This window comes from Sitophilus oryzae, unplaced genomic scaffold, assembly GCF_002938485.1.
Source record: "Sitophilus oryzae breed Bouriz unplaced genomic scaffold, Soryzae_2.0 scaffold_1639_pilon_pilon, whole genome shotgun sequence".
In the NCBI taxonomy this organism is placed as follows: domain Eukaryota; kingdom Metazoa; phylum Arthropoda; class Insecta; order Coleoptera; family Curculionidae; genus Sitophilus; species Sitophilus oryzae.
The window spans coordinates 1,557,885-1,564,141 of record NW_022146324.1 but is presented as its reverse complement, the minus strand read 5'-3'; positions in this window follow the sequence as shown (position 1 = coordinate 1,564,141).

Sequence of the window (6,257 nt, the reverse complement as noted above, 5' to 3'; positions counted from 1 at the left end):
CTGTAGTTACGCCAATGCAGTTGATTGAAAGAATTGGGAAGCTATGCAACCTAATGGGCAACTTCGTGACAAGGCTGATTTGAGTTCCCCTTACGTCTCAAGTGCTGTACGGTGGAGCCTCTACTCGTTCTGCGACCAACGCATAAAACACTCATTTTCTCTAATTCGGCTAGAGAAGGTATGTCAAAGACGGTGTGGAACTGAAAGCGACAGTGGTGCGATATTAAAATGTGTAAAATCTGGAATACATTTGACACAAATATCTTTGGATGAAAAATCCGCGGTTAGGTTGTAGAAATTTATTATCGAAAAAAGTCGTTAAGTTGGCTTGGAAATGACGATTATTGACATTTACCATAATATTTTACATATGAGATTACATCGATCTTCTTTTCTCTGGTGCCGTTCTTTGTTTAATCATATAATATTAGATATATTAATTTGTTTAACGATAGAAAATCCGTATTCTTAACGTACTCTACCCAAAATCCGTAAATGTATGGATTTATCAGTAGTTCTGGCAAAAATGTATCCGGAAACCACTTATTCTGTCGACTGAAAGCAAAACTACGGTACAGTATTCTTTAATCGTTGCTCTGTAAACGATAATCAGCGCGCTGCGGCGCAGAGCTGAACTAAATCTCGGACAGGCAAACAGCAACGCCAGCTACATCTCGGACAGGTTTTGCGCCACGAAATCGCCCATAAGGTGACGCATCTTCTTATTTCTTGAATCAACGGTTATATAATGGAAGCTCTTTTACTGGAGGAAGGAGCGTGTACAGGTTTTTAAAAAAGTATAAAAGGCACAAAAAACTGGGCTCGCAAAGATTTTTTTTAATTAACATAATAATAGAATAATATTTATAAATAAATATCTATACTAATATATAAAATCCTTAAGTGACTGACATACTGATTAATCACGATCCTGCTCAAACCACTCCAAGAAGTAAGTAGTCCAATTTTGGCATACAGGTTGATTCTAGGGTGTAGAGTTTCGATAAGAAGGGATTTTTCGAAATTCCAGTTCCAAGAGGGTGAAACCACCCCTCAAATATTACAATATTTTTTATTTAAAAAACGGCCAAGTTTCCGAAAAAACGCTTAAACACGTATATTTTATTTTGTTTTTTTACATATTTTAAGATTTTTTAAAAATGTATACAGGGTGTTTCAAAAAATCTGGTCATTGATTAATTACGATCCGGCTTAAAGCGCTTGACGTAAAGAGCTGATTTTTGGAAAACAAATTGACTTTAGGGTGTAGAGGTTCGATAAGAAGGGATTTTTCGAAACTCGAATTCTAAGGGGGTGAAACTATCCCTCAAATATTAAAATATTTTTTATTTAAAAACCGGTGAGTTTTTCTGAAAAACTCCTAAACACGTATGTTTTATTTTGTTTTTTTTACATATTTTAAGATTTTTTAAAAATGTATACAGGGTGTTTCGAAAAATCTGGTCATTGATTAATCACGATCCTGCTTAAAGCGCTTGACGTAAAAAGCTAATTTTTGGAAAACAGATTGACTTTAGGGTGTAGAGGTTCGATAAGAAGGGATTTGTCGAAACTCGAATTCTAAGAGGGTGAACCTATCCCTCAAATATTAAAATATTTTTTATTTAAAAACCGGTGAGTTTTTCACAGGGTGTTTCATAAAATATGTATGACCATTGAGTCAATGTATATATGACCATTGAGTAATCACGATTCTGCTTAAACTGCTTGACGTTTAAAGCTGATTTTTGGCAAACGAATTGACTGTGGGGTGTAGAGGTTCGATAAGGAGGGGTTTCTCGAATCTCAAATTCCAAGAGGGTGAAAACGCCCCTCAAAATATTACAATATTTGTTATTTAAAAAACGGTAAGTCTTTCGGGAAAACGCTTGGACAAGCATAATTTATTTGTTTTTTTACATATTTTGAAATTTTTGAAAAAATCATACAGGGTGTTCCAAAAAGATGGGTAATTTCTTAACCACCATTCTGCTTAAACTGCTTGACGTAAACAGCTTATTTTTGGCAAACGGCTAAAGCCAAATTCCAACGAGATGAAACTATCCCTCAAATATTACCAAGTTATATAATAATACACGAAACTAGATTCCTATCAGCCAATAGAACAGGCAGGCTTTCGAAAAGGTTTTAGTACCATCGATCATCTACAAACAATTAAAACAGTCATTGAAAAAACAACAGAATACAATATACCTCTACATTTGGCCTTTGTAGACTACCAAAAAGCCTTTAACAGCTTCGAAACCTGGTCATTTCTAGTTGCAATGGAGGACGAGAGAATTGATTCCAGATATTATTCCATTATTAAAAATATCTATGATAGTGCAACCTTCCAAGTTAAATTAGATGATGACCTCAAAACAGAAAAAATACCACTCGGCAAGGGCGTGAGACAAGGAGATACCATCTCTCCCAAGTTATTTACACTGACACTGGAAAATGTCTTCAAGAAATTAGAATGGGAAAATAGAGGTCTAAACATCGATGGGGTACACCTTAGCCATCTGAGGTTCGCAGACGATATTGTCTTGCTGAGCACCGACATTCAAGCACTAAACACCATGCTAAATGAGCTAAATGACCTATCCCAGAAAATTGGCCTTAAAATGAACTTGAAGAAGACCAAGATAATGAGCAACAATATCCATAACATTACCGTTATTATTGAAAACGTAGACCATTATATATATTTAGGTCATAAAATCAAGCTGGGCAAGGAAAACCAAAATACGGAGATCAAATGCAGGATCCATTTGGCATGGGTAGCATTTGAAAATATGAGCGATATTTTCAAGAATGAATCTAAAGAAAAGGCTTACGACAGCTGCATTCTACCTGTGCTTACGTATGGCTTAGAGACTATGGCAATTACCCGAACAGCAGAACAACTACGAGTAGCACAAAGAGCCATGGAAAGAATCATGTTGGGAGTCACCATTAGGGAAAAAATACGGAATACCTACATACGTCAAAAACAAAATTAATAGATGTCGTTAAAAGAGTGGCAAGTCTGAAGTGGCAATGGATAGGACATGTGGCAAGACAGGATCCAGACCGATGGCCCCAAAAAGTAATCCTATGGAGACCTAGGGGAACAACAAGAAGTGTGGGCCGACCAAAAAAGAGATGGGTCGATGACGTCAGGGCAGTGGTGGGAAGACAATGGATAAGATTGGCTAGAGATTGCGAAGCATGGAAAAACCTAGAAGAGGCCTATATCCAACACTGGATGGAACCAGGCTGAGAAAGAAGAAAGAAGAATAATAACATCTCATGTTGACATAAATATGAAAAAATGTTATCCAGTTTTTATGTTAATGGAAATTCTTGCTTTGCTTTATCATCACCATTACAAATGATTAATTCGACGCGAACGAAGTCGCTGGTACACGCTAGTTAATTATAAAATAATAGAATAATATTTATAAATACTTGGACGTTACATTAATTAATAGTGCATGCGCCCCAAGTGTTTCTTATAACGGATATATATCAATCTGCCGGTTTGCATGTGTGGTGGCAATACGAAGGGCTAGAAAATTAAAAAAAAAATACGAATGCGTTAGATATTTAAAAGGAATGTTAAGTGAACCCTAAAGAAGCTCCTATTTAAAAGACTCACTATTTGGACGCGACCAAAAGTATATATCATTTTCAGTACCACACTTTATTGATTAAATTATGTTATTCTCGTGATCCTTGAATTTCCTTTGAAATAAAAAAATAACCATGCCCGAGAATGTCCAGGTAACTTTTTTGCAACTTTGTGTGTGACTCTCTTAATCATTTCTCAACATTTTCTTACGCCTAAAGCGTTAGATTATTTAAAAGCATACTTTTCTTCATGTAATTTACTCAATTGGTGGAATAAATTAGTGGTTTCAATTACACTTTATATTTTTTACTTTACGATCATTCACAATGTCTAAAAAATACAATTAAAATTAATATAATATCCTAGCAACAGCTTGCGGTAGTCAGTTGTATCCATAGAGAAAGCCTAATATTTAGCTTACAAAACAATCAATTTTCGCCAAAATGATATTCTTCGCAAATTTTGAAGTATAATTAGTGGAAAAGTCAAAAGTTTGTTAACTTTTTCTACTAATTGAAAAAGACTACCACTAATTTTGACGTTCTGAATGCTTACACAGGGCCGGCGCGGCGGAAGGGAAATATTGAGACCGGGCGAGTACCCTACCTGGCGCCCCCCTTCCCCCCCCTAATACACTACTCAAAACAATTATCGCATATTTGAATAAAAGTAATTATTACATATTTCTAAATGAAGCATGCATTTTTCTGCATTTCACTTTTGAGTTTTTTAGGATAATTAGGGCACTGACATAATAATAATAGTAATTTTTAATCGGCCGACTATTTAACTGCAAAAATGAAAACAATATATTTTTATGTAGTCGATCGGTCCAATATTTGATTGCATTGCTTAGCGTTAGGCTATACGCTGACGGGCAATTTTTAATCGGTCGACATTTACTTGCATATTTGTAACCAATATATTTCTATGGAGCCGTGCTCACATACAATCAAATAGTCGGCTTCGGCCGATCGGCTTCATAAGTATGAATTGTTTTTACGTTTGCAACTAAATAGTCGGCCGACTAAAACTTACAGGTCAATGCGTAGGCTTATTGTTTCGAATTTCCCCTTCACAATATCCAAAATATTTAAAACTGTTAGTCAGGGAATTTAAAGTGTCTTGTTTTTCAAATTAACAAGTTATAGGGATGAGTCACTTTTGAGACGCACTCCGTATATAGAGTTATAAGAAATAGAATTCCAACTTCGGCAGTCTCGTTTTGGTACAAGTGGTCTTTGAAAACATTAGTTTTTAGTTTCAAATAGTTGCATTATTTTTCTATAAGTATTTAAGAAAATTTTCTTTTCTTTTTCACAATCAATTTTTTCCTGCAGAATCAGTTTATGATCAGATATAGTTTTGTTGGCTTCAAAATGAGGTTCAGGTAGTGTTTGAGATGCATTCTTTTGTCTTCCCCTAATGAGAAATTCTACGATTCTGCTGCCATTTTCCGTGTATTACTACATATTCAATCCGGAACAACCAAAACCACCAAAAGATTGATATCTTTTCCCACTACTGTTAATAAATTAATTTAATTAATGAGGCAAACTTATAAACTTTTTTTGATAATATTTTAGGATAGGATATCGGGATCCTTTTTAGCTTCTTGCGAATGAATATTTACCTCATAATTTTAGGGCATATCAGCCATTAATAACAATTAAAAGGTGAGGGTAGTAGAAAATATGCGATTTTGAGCAGTCAGTCTAAAACTATCAATTTTGCTGGCTCTTGAACCAAAACAGTTCGTTTAGAGAAAATTTATAAAAACAAGTATTATAGAAAGAAAGGTTATTTACAAAAAATTGATAGTTTTTCAGTTATAAGTAATATACACGAACAAATCAGATTTATATTTTTTCTTTTATTTTTTAAGATTTTTCCACGAAAATGAATTCGCAAATCCCAGTTTCGAATAGAGCACCCAAAAAAACATATATAGAATAGAAGAAATCAAAACTGTCCCGAAGCTTTCGTGCTAAGGATTTTTTGAGCATAATTTCAGTAAATTATAATAGGATACGTCTAGGATATAGTAGTGTTTATAATGTTTAATCAGATATTCTTCTCTATGTGGTGTGGTAATTGCTAATATTTTAATGTGGAAATTAATAGTACCGATTAATTATTGATCTGGTTATTCCTTATTATTTGTTTAGATTACTGTTTTTAAATAATTTAGTTCCTGTCGCGGTGCCCTTCACATCCGGCGCCCCTGCGGCCGCGTCCGCCCGGGTCACCCGGCCCTTCCGCCGGCCCTGTGCTTACATTGAAATAAGAGGAACAAACTCCTACCTTGAAACTGCTAAATTATTCCACTAATTACGAGCTTCTGTATGATCGAGAGGACTCGCTTCTTCTAACGATTCATTTTTTACTACTCTGATCGGTACTTTTTTACTACTCCGAATGGTACACGCTCGTCCTTGTATAAAAGATTCATGTATGGTGGGGGTACTTAACAAGGTGCAAGGTTTTTCCCCCTGTGGTATTCTGTCGCGTTCGAGTAAATTTGAAAATCCCCGCTTAGGCTCGCAAAACTTTTTTAAAATTTTACACAAACACCAGAGTAACATAAACTACTAAAAATGCTAGTTTCAGATTTTATTTTTTAATGTTATATGAAATTATT